This window comes from Pinus tabuliformis, chromosome 5_2, assembly GCF_031772625.1.
Source record: "Pinus tabuliformis cultivar Carrire ecotype Pingquan chromosome 5_2, CPIR1, whole genome shotgun sequence".
Lineage (NCBI taxonomy): Eukaryota > Viridiplantae > Streptophyta > Pinopsida > Pinales > Pinaceae > Pinus > Pinus tabuliformis.
In genome coordinates, this window is record NC_142306.1 from 452,874,594 (window position 1) to 452,891,878 (window position 17,285).

Genomic DNA, 17,285 nt, shown 5'->3' on the forward strand with positions numbered 1-17,285 from the left:
ATATTCAATGAAAAAGAAATCACTAGAAGATTTAATAAAAATAAATTGGTAATGATGAGTTTGAATCTCATTAGGTTTACCAAATATTGTTTCCATCTCTTCTCAAGCTTTATAGGGGTCATCAACTCCTTGAAGTTGAATCCATAAATCATAAGAGATTAGAATTGTGATTAATCTATGTGCTTTTCCATTGTTATTATGCCATTTTGATTTCTTTAAGATATCACTAGGGGCAATTATTTTCCCAATGTGATTTAGTAAAGTCCTTTACTTCATAGTACACCGTCCATACAAAGTTTCGATGATAAATAGTTTGAACTAGTGAATGCATCGTCACTTGGAATAATTATATTAAAAATATGTAGTTCATGTGAATTCAAAAAAATAAACTTAACTGTTTGAATGGAAAGCTATCCGAAAATAGGTAGTTTAAAGAAAATGGCATTGAAAATGGACTTCAAGTATCAAAATTGTGCCATTTTTAAGAAAGACGTGAAAGGAAATAAAAGTTTCACGTGGTAAGTAAAGGTCGACCCACATGGTGATGGATGCATAATGATGAAGTTTTTTTTTTAAGTAAAAAGAGGTTCACTTTCCTTTCCTTAGTTTTTCTATAAGTTCATGTGTATAAATATGTTTACTTCTTATAAAATAACCAACTTTTATCAAATAAGTGAGAATATTTTTTATATAAATGACTTTATAAATTAAAGTTACATGCAAAAAATAACTTAAAAAAATAGAAAAGTTACTTTATAATGATCAATGCATTTTCCAATAAAGTTATGTGGTAACTTGAAGTTGCAATTTTTTTTCCAAAGGTAATTTACTAAAAAAAAAGCATTTCAAATCAAGAACGCTGATCTAACAAAATTACTTTCGATTAAGTGAGCTAATGCAAATGTATAACAATAAACGTTGTGAAGGAGGAATTATTTTTTTTACTCTTTTCTTGAAAGTGCTTGCTTACACCAAGAGCCTTTGTTTTTTCTAGCCCAAATTCTAGCCCAAAACTTCAACACATTTGCAAACAAAAGGAAATGAAATTTTGGAAAAACTAAACCTTGAACTTAATAATATCGAGTTTAGATGTCAATTAGCCTATCTAGAAAATACAAATTTTTTGTATCTTTCTAATTCATTGAGTTTGTGTGAAGTATAGAGAAAACAAAATACATAGGAATAAAATATTTTTTCTTTATTTTTGGTTTATCCGAGAGTAAAAAGCATACATAAACTAGAAAAGGAAGAATACGAGAAGTATAAATAGAAAATTGAAATATTAAATTTGTATATTAAAATAAATAAAATTAAAATTAAAAAATCTTAATGAAACTTTATATCTATAAATATGACAAAAGTAATCATATCTGGGGAAAACAAAAACAAAAACCTTTTTAGGTGAAATAAAAAGTGTTTCCAATTGAAAGAAGTGCTCTCGATGCAATGAAATAGCTCACTTAAGCCATAGATGCATAGAAAAAAAAAAAAAAAAAACCAAGAAATTCCTTTATGCATACAACAACACATGTTAATGATATTAATGAATAATAGATGTAGGTCTTCATAAGGACTTTGATACCACATTTAACAAGCAATGTATTTTCACATAATTTGAACACCTTAAGCAATCACTCATGTGAATAAATCAAAATCAATACACAAATCTATTATGTGGTTAAAACCCTTAAAGAGGGAAATATTCCATGGCCTCAACCAATGTAGCCACTTGAGGCTTTGTATTAATGAAAAAATGAAAAATATTAGATAAGATTTTCTCATGATTGATGATCAACAAATGAATCTTTTGACTTCCCTTGCCAAGGATTGAGAAAAATCACCTTGCGTTTCCACATCTACTTTTATCTGCATAGCTAAAAATTTATAAACAGTAATCTATTACTTTAGACTTGGAAAATAAACAAAACAAAATTTAGCCTAAAACATCAGTTGGCGTCTCTAATCTACAGAAAAAGTACCTAAGGAAAACATGGGAAAATTGAAATAGAGATAAATACTTACAACTAGTAAATGTGATGAACGGTTCTCAATTTCTCCAATCATGTTGCGACGAGAATTTGCCTAGTTGTAGCAGCATTTTCTGAAGGTTTGGGATGGGTCTTGGGTATTATTAATGCTCTATTTTCAACTTTCTCCTGTGTCATTTAAGTCACTTCGGGCTACTTCGACACTTTTGGTGACTTCAGATGAACTCCTTTCTCATATTTCCAAGGAACGCCTTGCTCTTCTTTCTGAATAATCAACTTGTGTCTATCCTTGAATGAAAGGTACCTATCGTCTAAATCTCCAAAAATTGACTTTGATAAAATCTAGAAAGACACTTCTACATAATTTGTGTGTTCATGATTTAGCGTTTGAGACAAGAGGCTTATGTAATTCCTCAAGTAGGTTAGACTTCACAAACTGGGAATCTGTCAAATCAAAAGGAGAAACTCTAGAATGATTTTTTCATCTTCCATAAAACCCTATAATCCCTCCAATTCAACCATATCTACCATGAAAGATAATAGGAGATGCATAACTCAATGGCTAAAATGATTATGAGGTTGAATTCTGAGGAAAGTGGCTCAGGTTCGTGCTAAGTGTACAAATTTGACCTAGAAAAAAGGGCTTCACAATGGACATGGGTTGAAATTTTGTATGCTATTGTGTTCTTTTATCGTATGTTCAAAACAAAACCGATGTCCAATGAATTAGGCGACAACGTGTTGCAAGGATCAAGGAGCTTAGTGAAAGGGTTGCATAGAAATGTATCCATTCGAAACAAAAACTTCCCCGCATTTCCGTCATTGTAAAAAAATGACTCCATGTTCCCAATAACATCGCTATAAAAAAACACCTCCCTTTTCCAAGTGGCATTACGATTGTTTCTTTTTCTTTTGTTGTCTGTATTATTATTTTTATTACAGCTACTGCTACTACAAAACAGAGAGTTAGATGCAATACAATGGTAAGCCTTATTTCCAAGTTTATACATTATTTACTACCTTAAGAGTACAATGACAATGATGGTACCTGTAACTCTAGCGGAGGATTCATGCAAATATTCATAAATACAGAAGCATATAGGAAGGGTGGATGGACACTAATGCACCCCACCATACATATTCCCATGGCTTACATTGGGAGACGTGAGAGCCCTCCGGTAATGTTTTGTGAGGAAGTTACCTCCATCGCTGCCAACGGACTTGTCATAACCCTATACATATGGTAGTATTTCAACCAATGTATATCAAGTGTGACACCACTACACTTTTTCTTTTCACCAATACTAGAGTGTATGGACTACGCCTAACTTCAACACTTAGTCAATTTTCTAAACAAGTGTTCTTATCAATGTAGCGAAATAACATTTACTTCAATTATATTTCATAATCATGTAGTGGAAAACAATAACATACAAGTATATGCACTTATACTTGTGAGGGAAAACTCTCGTAAAGTCTGCCTGTTTCCATCATAATACAATCTTCAATAATATACAAATGTACAATTTTACAATTTTTGGCTAAGTCATGCAGTCGTCAATCAACTTGTACACTTAGAAAAATATCCAAAGTCACCATTGTGCCATAATTGTGCAGCGTATTATTTCCTTTGCCTGCACTACCTAGTCGGGAACCCTAAATTAGCTTGGCCCAATATTCTGCTTGGGGTCATTCAACTCGACCCATCATGTGCCTATTCACCAACTATCATTTTAGTTTGCGCTACTGTGTTACCACATTGTGCCTGCACAACCTGTGCCTCCCATTTCACGCAAACATCGCGCACTAATACTGTCCGCACCCAACTATTTACCGGTCACCCAAAACCATGTATTCATTTCATATAATCCACCCATCACTACAGGCTCATGAACCGCACGTAGTGTGGTTTCCCGACCCAACCCGACTATCACCTTGTTTCAGACTCGACCTGGCTCCACTTGATGTAACGTCGACCCGACCCAGCCACCCATAAACCTGTGGTTATGTTTTTTCACTAGGCCCTTTTGTTGTTCTATTCACTCTGTGATGTGAGGCTGAGTTCAATGGTCTCCATAACTTGTCCATCCAACTCATATATATACCTGTCGTATCTTATCAAGGGACACGATTCTCCAAGAGTCAGCGCTTCAACATTACATCAACCTGTCCAAAATCCAACACATCAGCTTGCCTATATACTCAATTCGGTCTCCTATATAAGTTGGACTCACTCATTGTATACTCGGCTAACAACTTCTCACACTCGTCCACCATGGGTCACTCGGGTCAATCGTGTGTTCACCCGACTCGCCTAACTGCACATCGCATGACACATCCAACTTGCCCGACACCCACTCATCTCGCCCACCCACTATGGGCGTGAAACCACCTGATTCCTTTAACTGACGCGCTCACCATCACATATCCACATGAGTTGGTCAGTATGGGCGTTCATTGCACATGGGCACACCCACTACAACTCGGTCGCCTTTAACCGAATGTCACCTCGTGTCGTCGCACATGTCCGAGTTGGTCAATATGGGTGCCCTTCCCACATGGGCGCCCTCGACTCAATTTGTGGGCCTGACATCCTCTACCACTCTAAAAATGTTGTCACTCTCAACAACACCATCATCATCAAATCATCGCAAAGTGTCGCTAACTCCAACATCACTATCCATGCTACTCAACTCTACTCCATCATCACACAAACCATCAAGGCTCAGGACTCCATGTACATGGTTACATCCCCTCAATCCATGATCATCAATAACACTTGTCGCAATCTCCACATGATGCCCCCATTGTGGAAGGCTAGGCCCTCCAACTCAAGCTACATGCTATTACTGCAATATATATCATGTCAACTCATCATGTATCATCATCATGTGAACTAATGCCGTGATACTCCAACTCAAATTGAACACATATTAGTACACTTTCGGACCCCATGGCTTGAACTAGTTAGGTAGCTAATCTACCTGTCATGCTCAACTCATGAGAATGAACCTCCTCATGCCATTATCAGTTGTTTCTCCAAAATCTTGTCACACCCTCAACTCGATCAAGGAACCTCCCACCTCCATCAAAATGTAAGTAAGTCATGCCTAGGTCCATGAAGTAGCTTCCATCTAGTCTACAACATGTTTTCCATGATGTTGGTGTCGATGTGTTGTATATCAGTCAGTCGCATCTATCCAAGCATCATCAACCATATTTGAGAGGCTTCTCTCCTCGAATCAATGAAGAGCTCCTCCCATCAAATCAATTTTCGATTCACCTTTCCAATTTATTTTTATCTTAAATGTTCATCTAATAACGTGATATATAAAAACAAAATTTTTATTATTATGCAATATATTAGGTCATAGTTGTGGTAAATTTCAAGGTGAAATAGAAAAATTATAAATTAATTGAAACAATCAAAAGAGTATAGAAATATCAATAGTGCAGAGCTACTCCTCATAATTGCTAGTTCTTCCATCCTATCCTAATATTGATTTCTATATTTTAATAAAAACATTAAATTTAAAAAAAAAAAAAAAAATCAAAATATCATATATTAAATTTTTAGATTTTTTAGTTTTCTAACTAACTAATTTTTTTTTTGTTAATAATTAATAAATAGATAAATTGATTTTTACGTGCAAATCTACTTAATAAGTTTAATATTAATAATTAAAAAAATTAACAATAATTAAATTAACCTTATATACTATATTACAAATACTTTATACTATTCATTTAAGATAATAATTAACTGTTCATCTTATATTAAAGATATTATAAAAAACACCAAGCATTATGGCATCTATAGCCTAATTTTTCAAGAAAAAACATTTCCCTCAAGAAAATAATTAGACTTTTCTATCAAAGATTAAAAATCCAAACATAACAAAATGAAATCATATAAACATTTGAACATAACAGAATGAAATCATATAAACATCCAATTGTATAAAATTTAAACTTTCTTTCTGTGATTAATTCAAAAAATCATATAATAGAATGAAAAAATTCGATAAAAAAATTATATAGTAGAGTTCTTTTGATAATGATGGTCAAAGAAAATCCAAGTTGTAAAATGGTTAGACTTCTCCTTCAATGATTATTTTGTGTTGGGAAATTTTCCTACAAATACGCTAAAATTTTGTATGCAAAAGTATTTTCTCACAAATACGCTAAAATTTTGTATGCAAAAGTATTTTCTCACAAATACACTAAAATCATGTGGGAAATTCATGAAAAACTTATGTGAGAAAAAACTCGAGGAGAACCTGAACATGGGAAATTCCGTGCAGGATTTGGTCCTTGGGTGGCGGAAATGGCCATATAGGGGTGTGATAACTCGTACAAATTCATATGTCAATATCGCATCCTCCCTCAAGTTTACTTTGACCGAGATATGTTTGTTATCACAAGATTTGTCATGGGAAATAACTAAAAACATTTTCTCTTTGGTTTAAAATCACTATTATTCTAGGGAAGCGGGGATTTCATACTTAAGAGTGTACCCTCCTCTGTTTCCACCTCACCAGCCTTTAATATCCATGTACTATCTTTTTGGACAATTCCTAAAAGCCACTTTTCTATAACAATCGTGCCTTGTGTTGGTTATGAGTTATTCATGTCATCGAATTCCTAATAGTCATTAAACACTTCTTAGGGTTTGACCCCCTCGCTCCCCCGGGTGCGAACCCTGCTCATCGGTATCCATCAATGTCTGATCACATCCCTTCAAATCCAGCTCAGCTATGTTGGCACATTCATCCTTAAGTTGTCTTGATTGGACCTCCTCCCATTCAAAATCCCCCTAGATCGCCACCTCCTTTGCCCCTTCATTCGCCAGCCTATATGCCAGTTTGTTGGTGATTCAACGAACGAGATGAAACTCTAAGTTATGCATGTGAGCCAAGTGTCTGTGAATCCTTTGTATGATATGGCTCAGGTGCTAGCACTTTTTCACTTTCCTTAAGCTAGAGCCGCACTATAACCTTCTAGCTACCTTGATTGCCAAACTGGAGTCGTCCTCTATTGTGCAGTGATGGAAATTGCATTTGATCAACAAGTTTAGCCCTTGTTCTAGAGCTAAGAATTTTGCTGCATTTTTTGTCATCGTGCCCAAATTTGAAAAGTAGATTCGAAGAATTTTATCAATGTTTTCCCATAAAACCCCTCTCGCACCAACATGAACCGATTTTCCATTCGAGGTGCCATTGAAGTTTAACTTTAGAAAATCTATCACCAAAGGTGTCCAATACTTTTCCAATACCTTCACTCTTGGTTTATTTCTCCTATGAAGTGGAAGTTGGATTCCTTTCAGACCTAGGGTTTCTAGGATTTGACTTTCTTGTGCTTTAGGATTATTATTTTCATTTGGTACCCGACAACTTATGATTATATCCTATATTTGGTGCAGGATTTGGGAGATCAATGAGGAACCTGGGGAGGGTTTGTCCTAGAATATCCATCGAGTTCTCTCTTTATAAGCTACCTAGATCATGAACCTATGACTTAGGCTCTAGGCAAGATTAACCCCTTCATATTTCAATATTTCTCCTCTTCAATTGTTTAAAGCTTCCTAGATATTGTCTCTTTGTCTGCTAAAAGACTTGATAAACCTAGTTCCATAACATAGTTGTGTATTCATAGTTATTTAGGATATGGTTGATAGTTTCTTCTTTCTTTTGGCATAGGCTACATCGCGAAGGTCTTAAGAAGCCCCTGCGATATAGATTTTCCCAAGTAATGATTTTCCTATGCATCACCAACGAAATGAATATTTTGATTTTCGGTGTTAGGATATTCCGACACATAGGAAATAGTTAAGTATAACTTGGTCTAGTGTAGAGTTAGGTAAAGTGTGTTTCTTTACTATGTACTTTTGTAACTTACAATCCGACGGTCACGATATGTAGTGATCCGACGGTTCATTCTCTCCTTAGTATTACCGACACTTGATTTGTGGCTTAACACCCGATTGGTCCATGATCTCTATTTAAAGAGCATGGAGGGTCATTTGTAGGGTAACCGTTCATGAGAGAAGCTTATGTAAACTTTCATTCTTTTATTAATAAATTGCTTGAAGTGGCTATGTTGGCTTAGGCCGTGGACTATTTCCCTCTTTGAGGGTTTTAACCACGTCAACAATACTGGTGTATTGATCTGTGATCTATTTTTGAGCGGTGTCCTTTGGTGTTCTTTCTGAGGAACTTACTGTTTTGAAACCAGCTCAAGAAAAGATAGAAAAGATAGGTCAACGCCTTATAATTCAACCTCTTCGAGGGGGCAACCTCCTTTACATTACATAAATGAACAATTCTTGGATGATTCAAATGACAAAAACTCCTTTCTATATATAGGAGTCTCAGGAGTCACAATATAACCCAGCCGACCTAACAATAATAATATAAAGCCACAAAAATAACAATAGAAGGATTCTATGGGGCAGAGTAATAACAATATGGGGATAATAGGGGCACAACGATATTAATAAGGGATGCAACTACAATAGTAATGGGGTAATCACTAGTATTATAGGGACCCAACATGCCCCTCTCCTTCAAAAAAGTGTTGTCCTCGATGCTTGAGTAGTTCTGGATGCTTCTGTGTAAAATTATCATCCTCCCATGTGGAATCTTCAGCGGATAAGTTCTTCCACTTGATAAGATACTCTGAAATTGATCGATTTTGTAGCTGTCGAGTTCTTGTTTCTGTGACTGCTTCTGGTTCTAATATAATTTTTCCTTCTTCGTCAAGTTCTGGCAATATTTTTTGAACTAGGAGCTTGTTGCTTATAACCTTCTTTAGACATGAGACATGGAAAACTGGGTGCAATTGAGAAACTATAGGAAGCTCCAATTTGTATGCCATAGTACCAATCTTTTGCAACACCTTGTATGGACCGTAATACTTTGGTGATAATTTATTATCCTTCTTAGCTTGCTTGAGGGACATTTGCTTATATGGTTGTAGCCGTAGGAATACCCAATCAACTACATCAAACTTCTTTCGCTACGGTGTTGATCTGCCTGTTGTTTCATTCTATTCTATGCCAACATGAGGTTATCCTTTAAGAGTTGGAGGACTTGTTGTTGATGTTCAATGTGATGTTCCACTGCTTGAACCTTAGAATTTTATCTTAAATATGATGTGATGGATGGTGGCTGATATCCATAAAGTGCCATAAATGGGGTCATTTTTGTCGCTGTATAGAAGGAAGTGTTATACCACCATTCAGCCAGAGGCAACCATTTGACCCATTGTGTTTGTTTATCAGATACAAAACAACGAAGATATCCTTCCAAACATTTGTTTACTATCTCAGTTTGCCCATTAGACTGAGGATGATAAGAGGAGTTATGAGCTAACTGAGTACCAAGACAAGAAAATAATTCTGTCCAAAAATTTCCAGTGAAAATGGGATCTCTGTCACTTACAATAATCTTTGGGTTTCCATGTAGCTTTTGAATTGTTTCCATAAATGTAGTAGAAACTGTAATGGCTTTAAATGGATGTGATAATGCACAAAGATAATACACAAAAGTGTGCATACTTGGTAAGTCTATCAACTACCACCATGATGATAGTATTTCCCTTAGACTTGGGTAAACCTGTGATAAAATCCATTGAAACCTCCTCCCAACGTTGGCTTGGAATGGATAAAGGTTGTAATAGACTAGGTGTCTTAATTGTTTCAACTTTATTTTGTCGGAAAACCAAACATTCCGTCACAAATTTTTGAATATCTGATTTAAGGCCATCCCAAAGAAATTCCTTCTTAACCCTGTGGTAAGTTTTTAAAAATCTTGAGTTCCCTCCTAAGGGAGAAGTGTGCAATTCCATAAGAATCTTTTGTTTTAGTTGGGAATTCTTACTGAGGTATAAGCGATCTTTGTACCATAAAGAATCATTTTGCCAGCTAAATGTATCAGACGTACTGGAATCTTGTTGTAACTTTCGAATAAGTGCCCACACTTCTTCATCATTCTTCCATTCCTCCCTTGCTTCGTTTATCTAATCTAGTTGGATAATAGAAATGGTGCACAACAATGCTTCCACATCCTCATCCTTTCTTGAGAGTGCATCTGCCACCACATTTTGCTTCCCTTTTTTGTAGATGATTTCAAAGTCATAACCCAACATCTTTGTGACCCACTTTTGTTGCTCTTCAGAGGATAATCGTTGTTTTAAAAATTATTTAAGGCTATCATGATCCGTTTTTACCTTGAAGTGTCTTCCCATTAGGTAGGGTCGCCATTTCTTAAGTGCATGGAGTATTGTCAATATTTCCTTCTCATAAATAGATTTGTGTAAAAACTTTCCCTTGATTAGACGACTTTCAAAAGCAATGGGTCTTTAATCTTGTATTAAAGCAACACCAATTCCATTTCTTGAAGCATCACATTCCACAATAAAGGTTTTTGTGAAGTCCAGTGTAGCTAAGACCGGTGCTTGGCACATTGCCTCTTTAAGATGTTCGAAGGCCTTTGTTGCTTCTGGAGTCCATGAAAATGCATCTTTCTTCAATAATGTTGTTAGAGGTGCTGCTATTCTCCCATAATTCTTAACAAACTTGCGATAATACCCTGTCAACCTGAGAAATCCTCGCAGATGCTTTATGGATGTGGGGATTTTCCATTCCTTAATGGCTTTAATTTTTCTAGGGTCTACCTTAACTCCTTCATGAGATACAATAAGACCCATATATTCCACCTCTTGTACTCCAAAGAAACATTTGGATCTTTTTGCATATAATTTTTTCTCCTCCAATAGTTGTAGCACCCTGTCAACATGTTCAACATGATCCTTCCAAGACTTGCTGTAGATTAGTATATCATAAAAAAAAACTAACACAAATTTTCTAAGGAATGGTTTGAAAATGGAATTCATCAAACCTTGAAATGTTGAAGGTGCATTGGTAATGCCAAAAGGCATGACCAAAAATCCATAATGACCCTCATGAGTTCTAAATGTTGTTTTTGGAATGTCTTCAGTCTTCATTTTGATTTGATGATATCCTGAATGAAGATCCAACTTGGTGAAGTAAATTGATCCATGCAATTCATCTAGTAATTCATCAATGACAGGAATGGGAAACTTATCTTTAATAGTGAGCTTGTTGAGCTCCCTATAATCCGGACACATGCGCCATGATCCATCCTTCTTGTGCACTAATACTACTAGAGAAAAGAAAGAACTTTGACTCGGTTGAATTATACCAGCCTCTAGCATTTCTGCAACCATACATTCAATTTCACTCTTTTGGGCGTAGGGATATCTGTATGGCCTGATGTTTGGAGGAACACTTCCTGGAATTAGATGAATAGCATGATCATGATCATGAATAGGTGGGAGACCTTTGGGAGTCTCAAATACCTTGGAATGATTGTCCAAGAATTTTTGGAGATCTGGAGAAATAGATGATTCCAATGTGGAAATATCTAGCGAACATAATTGTGCAATTACACCCCTTTGTTCCTTTTTTAGAAGCTTTGTCATACCGTTAGAGCTGATTATCTTTCTCGATTTCCCTGCAATACCCCTTAGTTCAACTTCCTTTCCTTCCACAAAAAATTTCATGAAAATTTCTTGAAAATTAAAAGCTATTGTACCCAAGGATTGTAGCCATTGGACTCCTAGTACAACATCAGCACCTCCCATTGGAATGGAAAGCATTGGGATACTCAACACATATTCTCCCATCGATAGCTTGATATTATGGCACTCTCTAGAGCAATTTATTGTTCCTCCATTTGAAACCATCACTTGACACTCTGGTGCTAGATATAAGAAGCAATTCAATTCTTTTGCTACCTTACAATGAATAAAATTGTGGGTACTTCCTGAATCAATCAACACTATTACCTTTTTATTCTTGATTTGTCCTTCTATCTTGATGGTTTGAGGAGTGGTAATTCCTGCCAATGCATTAAAAGATATGGTCGGATTCATTTCTTATTTATCTAGGCTTTTCTCCTGGAGTATATCCTCTTCTTTTGACCTTTCTTGCTCCTTTTCTTCTTCCTCTTCGCAATCTATGTAGAATAATTTCTTCTCAGCACACTTATGACCTTTAGTGTATTTGCTATCACAACTGTAACAAATCCCTTTTACTCTTTTTTCTTCCAATTGTTGTGGTGTCAACCTTATAGGTTGTGGAAGACTAGGGGCAACAACACTTCCATCTTTATAGTTGTGAGTGGTATGCTTCCTGGTTGCCATAATTTTGCTTTCCATTTTTCTTGTTAGCCTGAATGCCTTGTCTAATGAATCAGGTTCCCAAAGGTGAATATCATGTTGGATATTATCCTTTAAAGTCCCTATGAACACATCAATCCTATGCTCCTTTGGAATATTTTTTACCCTTATGTTCAATTTTTGGAACTCCTCAATGTGCTCCATTATTGAACCCTTTTGTTTGAGACTTATCAATTGGCTAAAAAAAGTGTTGCTTTTTGTATCCTCATAATGTGCTATCAATTCTTCTGTAAAAATTGCCCAAGTGATAAATTGTTTACAAGAGAAGATCCATTGATACCATACAAACTGATTTGGTCCCAAATATAAAGTTCCAATATGTACCTTTTGTGTGTTTGGCACATTATTGAGATCGAAAAATTGCTCCATCTATAATATCCATGTTGCAGGATCCTTGCCATCAAACTTCCTCATATCGATTTTTGGAATATGGTGGGTCTTCGATCCCACATTAGAGTCTATGAAATCATGATTAACATTTCTTTTGTTTGCATCATGAGTTTTCTTTACTACCTTTTCACCATTAGTAAGTATTTCTTGTAGAAAATTTGTCAAATCTATCTTCAAATCTGCCATGTCTGTCTTCAAATCTGCCATTTCTCTCTTCAAATTTGTCTTCAAATCTATCTTCAAATCATCCATCTTAGCTTCCACACCCTTTATCTTAGATTCCACGCCATTTATCTTAGCTTCTGTTAGCTTTTGTGAGACTGACATTTGTTGCACTTGTTCTTGTAATTTTGATATATCATGTAGCGTTTCTCCCTCTTCTTCATGAGTCATGCTAGAGCTTTCAGGTTGCTTACTAGGTGTTTTCATTTTCTTTCCTCAGGGCATTAGTTACCAATAATAATTCTCTACTATGCCCTTTGAATTCCTTCAAAATAAATTTTCAAACCAATCTTAAGCAAAAATTTAAAAGAATCTACACACCTTTTTTCACTTTGTAGGAGCTCGATATTGCCTCTAATGTATCTCTGTACTTTCAAATCATCCAGTTCTGAAATTGTGACCTACAATAGCCCTCTGTGTCCTCTTTACAATGCCACCAGTCTGATCTAATTTTGATTCTCCAAGGAAGAGTTATGTGAAATCTCCCACAATGACCTGATTATAGACTAGTTCAATAGAGCGAACTTGTACGACGTGCCACGAGTCATTGTTTCGACCTTTGGCTCTAAAAATACATACAAGAAACTACAGTCTGTCCTATTTCTGTAAATTCTTATGAAATTTCAATCCAATTCTCAGAGATAAAGTTATGACAATTTTCCCCAGGTCACTTGTTTGGCATGTAATTCAGGAGTCTGCAAAAAGACCAACTTCCTCAGATCATATCTCTGCAAATATAGTGTGAAAAGCTCTTAAATTCTGACCCGAGGTTCAACATGATTTCTTCTCAAATGGGCTTTTTTTTAGCTTCTGAAACATCACAGAAAAAAGTTATAGCGAAAATGCCATGATGACCTATTTGGAGCAGCAAAACCCTAGAATCCAAAGCTCTAATTCCAAATGTTATGAAACTAGCTCAAGAAAAGATAGAAAAGATAGATCAACACCTTAGAATTCAACCTCTTCGAGGGGGCAACCTCCTTTACATTACATAAATGAACAATTCTTGGATGATTCAAATGAAAAAACCTCCTTTCTATATATAGGAGTCTAAGGAGTCCCAATATAACCCAGCTGACCTAACAATAATAATATAAAGCCACAAAATTAACAATAGAGGGATTCTATGGGGCACAGGAATAAAAATATGGGGATAATAGGGGCGCAACAATATTAATAAGGGATGCAACTACAATAGTAATGGGGTAATCACTAGTATTATAGGGACCCAACACTTACCCTGTAAATTCCTACATGGTATCAGAGCCAAGTTGAGGGCCGCATCCATTAGTGATCCAAATCTGAAGCCGGTAGAGCTACATCCGACTGTCGTTTCCTAGATCTATTGTTTATGACTACTTTCAGGCTGAGAGGACTGCTCTATTGTGTTAGGAGCATCTATTCTAGTGAGGAACCCCTTTTGTTTAATGTGAAAAGGTTTCAGTAGCCCTAGCTACATCATTTTTAAGATCTGGAGGTATAGAGTGTTTATTTGCAGTTTTTAGTTATTTTCTCTCTGTTTATTTCAGTTGATTTAGCTCTTTGTTTTTTTTATTACCAGATCTATACCTTTCATTTCTGCATATGCTCTTTGCCCCATGACTCTGTGCAATCTATGCAAATCAGAAACAGAAAGGAAGGATTTTTCTCATGCGTATGCTCTTTTCCGCCACGCCTTATTTTGATCTCAAAAAATCAGAAACATTGAGGAAAATATTTAGTTTCCGGCTAAAGCTAACTTCAAGCCACAAGGTTTGTTTTTTTTTTTGTATGTCCTTGTTGGGTTTTGTGTTTTTTGTTTTGTAAGGAAAAAAGGGCTTTCTCAAGTAAGCATGCACCCCAAAGCTTCAGTGACTTACAAAAGAAAAAACCTCTTCCTCTTTTCCAAAAATTACTAACCTTTTAATCTAGCTCACTTGGTCCAAAGCTACTTTGTGAGAATAAAGGTCTTGAGTTCAAGTCTTTCTTTTTATTGAGCTAATTAGATTAAATTTGGAAAGGGGGCGGATTTTTTTTTTAAATATAACATTATCATTCATTTCCGCTCATTCCTGCACTTCATCGGCATCTTCAATAACTTTTCTTCAAAAAGCCATAACTTCTTCATTCGGAAGCCGTTTTCAGAGCCATTTTTTTTAATTAGCCTATTTTTTTTAGATCTTTCCATTGGAACACTTATTTTCAGCATCTACAGCTTCATTTTCTGTTAAAATAGAAATTCCATGCCAAGTTATTCTTGACAGCACCAACTACTTCCAATGGTGGTCCTACATTGTGGATTTACTTAGAAGTAAAGGTCTTTATAGAATAGCCTCAAGCCAAGAAACCAAACCGAAAGATGAAGATAAGGCAGCCAAATGAGAAAATAAGCAAGATCAAGCACGTGGGTTTATAGGGATGTCTATTTCTCCAAACCTTAGATTCCATATCGCAGAACTTGATACTCCTAATGAAGAAATGAAACAGATCACTAAAGTTTTTGCAATTAAAAATGAACTTAGATGATCTGGATTTGAATAGGAACACAACAAATTATAGAGATAACCATAAACATAGAGATGCAGTGGAAATAATACTTCATTTCATTAATGTAAAACACTGAAATATGCTTACAAACAGAATTGGAAATAAACCAGCTAGGGCAATGGTAGCTTATCTCTGAGAAGAGATGTGGTGGCTACATGCCTATGAACTATGTTACAATGAGGCTCGAAGGCCTATTTGTTGTTGAGAAACAATGTAAAACCCTTAACATCCCAAAACCTAACCCTAGAAGATGAAACGCTAAACTGTGGGCCCCGTTTGGGTAAATTGGTACATCAACTTCCCGGGGTCGTAACTTTGGCATATGATCTCCGTTTGACGCACACAGTATCTCGTTAGAAAGATTTATCCGAGAACTACAACTTTGGGAAGAGAAACATCGGTCCATAGACCTATGTTGCTCCCAGTTTTCCCAGAAAACATCGTTTAGGGCCTCAAAACGGCTCCGGAAGTTTAGGACCCGAAAAACTGCTAAAAATAGTAAACTGGGCTACAATTAAGGAAACTGAAAAGCTGAAAGAAACAATGGTGGGGGTCCAAGTGGACTTGGCAGGTGGCCACCAATATCCACCTGGATCATTAGAACCCATCAACTCGAAAATGAGTTGCTTACATTGGACCCCAATAATTTTTCTTCCATTGAATATTTTCTGTCCAAGTTCAAGCCCTTAGACTTCTCTTCGAAGGTGTTAAGGTTAAGAAATAAGATGGTAACCTTATCTATTCCATTCTTACTAAGTTGGGACCAGCGTACTCTCTGTCTGTTTCCACCTTCCATTCTACAAGAGAAGCCTTCATTTCTCAAGGACAAGACTACAAGTCCCCTTCCTTTGATGCCTTTTTTGATTCTTTAATAAGAGAACAAGAAAAACTCTTACACCTTGGTCCTCTTAATCTTGGAAACTCTTATAAGAAAGCCTTAGCCACCCAACAACAACCAAATTCAAAGAATCCTAAAAAGATGTATCCTAAAAAGAATGGTCCTAAACCAAACAAGGGTCTTAAGCAATTTCAGCCTCAAAATGAAAAATCATTTCAACAAAATGATAAGGCAAATAAAAACAAAGGGAAGAAGACTGATAGACATTGCGACTTTTGTAATTGAGATGGCCACTTAGAATCCAAATGCTTTAAGAAGATGGAAGCCTTGGAAGCAGCAATGAAGAAGCATAACATCCATTTGGAGCACTCTTCAACTTCAACTTCATCTTCAGGAATAGCACTTTCTGCATGTGATTGTCAAACATCTCGGTCTAGATATGCACTAAATGTATCTTCTTCTTCTAATTCTCATGAGTGGTTCATTGATTCTGGAGCTTCTTATCACATGGCCAAAAACAAAGCCATGTTTTCTTCTTTGAATGATTATAACACCAAAAATATATATGTTGGTGATGATAGACCTCTTAGTGTTGTAGGGAGTGGAACTTTTCATATAAACAATGGTCAATTTAATGATGTATTATATGTTCCAACCTTATCCTACAACCTTCTATCTGTATATCAGATAACTCATTCAGGTGAAGGTAAAATCATTGAATTTTCACCTAACGATGTTGTAATTAAGGACCTAAGAGATCCTAGACAAATTCTAGCTACTGGCATTGCTGATGATTCTACAAGGTTGTTTAAGTTTAACAACTTTCGGTCATCAAATATTCCCTCAGTATTTGTTGCTCATAATGTTGAAGTGAGCAAACTTTGGCATGAGCAATTTGGTCACTTAAACTATCACTCCCTTGAGAATCTATGTAAAGAAAATATGGTGACAGGTCTTCCAATGGTATCTTGCAGAGATGGTGTTTGTTCCAGATGTGTACTTAGAAAACATCATCAAGATAGTTTTGAAAAACGTGCCTCTTGGCACGCGTCAGCCCC